This window comes from Bubalus kerabau, chromosome 6, assembly GCF_029407905.1.
Source record: "Bubalus kerabau isolate K-KA32 ecotype Philippines breed swamp buffalo chromosome 6, PCC_UOA_SB_1v2, whole genome shotgun sequence".
NCBI lineage: Eukaryota > Metazoa > Chordata > Mammalia > Artiodactyla > Bovidae > Bubalus > Bubalus kerabau.
The window spans coordinates 66,920,383-66,922,288 of NC_073629.1; the positions used below are offsets into that span (position 1 = coordinate 66,920,383).

General features: G+C 41.8%; 1 pseudogene; it reads left to right on the plus strand.

The window, feature by feature from the left end:
• The first annotated feature begins 1,110 nt into the window (after window positions 1–1,110).
• On the plus strand, window positions 1,111–1,456 carry LOC129656185 (40S ribosomal protein S20-like; annotated as a pseudogene).
• Window positions 1,457–1,906: the final 450 nt, after the last annotated feature.

Sequence of the window (1,906 nt, forward strand, 5' to 3'; positions counted from 1 at the left end):
GGGACATTAAACAGGCAACCTTGTTGCAGACCTTGTATCATATTTTGCCCAATCTCCAGTCTCTGTGCTCTATTTCGTTTTCTTGGTATTCTTTGTCTTCTTTCTTGTTCCAGAAACCCCAACTCTCCAGACTGGAAATTGAAATCCTACTTGCAATCCTACTGTCAGGACAAAAGATTTGTGAACAGTTTTCTTTTCCATATAACCAGCCCTTCTGCACACCGCTTTCCATTGAGTGAGAAAAGTCTGACTTCTTCACAGGGTCTCTGATTCTTTGTTTCAGGACTCTCTGACCTGGCTCTCAAGTTTGGCATCTAACATGAATTATCCAGTACTGTTTAGGATTAAAGTACATAATTCTCTGTTTATCCTATTTAGAACGGATATCCTCAGGATCCATTCCCCCAGATGTTCTAAATATCTGTATTTATTACAAGCCTCCCAGGCAATTTTAAAACAGATGGTCCAGAGACTTTAAGAAGCATTGTCCTAAGATTCACATATTCACTTAAATTTTAGAATTATCTACACTGCCTCTATCTCACCCCACCATCACAATTTGGACCCTGAAAACCTTCAAGGACTGGGATAATTCCCCAATTCTCCTGCTGAAGGAAGTGGAATTCAGTCAGCAGAAGACTTACTGTGCATGACTATGTTCTTTGACTTTTGAATATTATCTTCCCCAAAGTCCCCATCCCTGGGCACTGCGTACCTATTGGGACAGCTTAGATGCTTTATCTTGACCTCCTGGCCAGTTACGTGCTTGAACTCTGATCTATTTCCATTACCCCTGAAACACCATGTTTTGTCCATCAATACCTGAAAGTCAATCTCTCACCTCTCTATCTGCTGTCACTACCTAGCCAGGTTTGGCTCCAGATTCCAGAATTCCCCACCTGGCCTATCCAAGTGATAATTATTGACTGTCTGTGCAAGTTCTCAGAAATCCCAGGCCATGGTCATATTTTCTTTATTAAAAATCCCATGCTCTTTGAGGAAGACTCAGACACCGCTGTAGCAGAGCCCTGTGCCACCCAGTCCTGCTCCTGCCTCCCCAGTGCTCATTCTCGCTGAGGAACAAGTTGGTCAGGAAACCACACCACAGCCATGCCCTTTAAAGACACCGGTAATACTCCACTGGAGCCAAAGGTGGAGGATCACTCTCACCAGCCACAATGTGAAGTCTCTGAAGAAGGTATGTGCTGACCTGATGAGAGGTAGGAAGGAAAAGAATCTGATAGTGAAAGGACCTGATCAGACTCTGAGGCCTACCAAGACAGAATCACTATGAGAAAAAATTCCTTGAGGTGAAGGTTCTAAGACTTGGGATCAATTTCAGATGAGGATCCACAAGCGACTCATTGACCTGCACAGTCCTGAGACTGTCAAGCAGATCACTTCCATCAGTAATGAGCCAGGAGTCGAGGTGGAAGTCACCACTGCCTATGCCTAAGTCAACCTTTTTAATAAACTGATAATCAGTTGTTAAAAAGAAAAATGAAATCCCATAGCACCAATTGTCTGCATCACTCAGTTCACCTGTTATGCCTAGGTCTGTTACCAACATCCTATCTCACCAGCAAGATTGTAAATTAATATTACTGAGTATTCGTGAGTTAAATAATCACATAGGCCCTAACTATGGAAGACACAAAATAAGATATTTATAGTAAAAGTAAAGGACCAGAGGAACTTACATTACCAGAAAAGTCAGGCTTAGAAGAGATGCTGGAGTTCACACTGAGTTACCAGGGAAAAAAGTGATTTTTAACCTTCGTAGTAATATTTTCCATTCATTGAGGACCAATCATGTGTACCAGGCACTGTACTAGATATATTAAATGTAATTCTTCTAATCCTTACAACTATCATTTGAAGAAACCTTTGACGCTCAAGGAAGTCT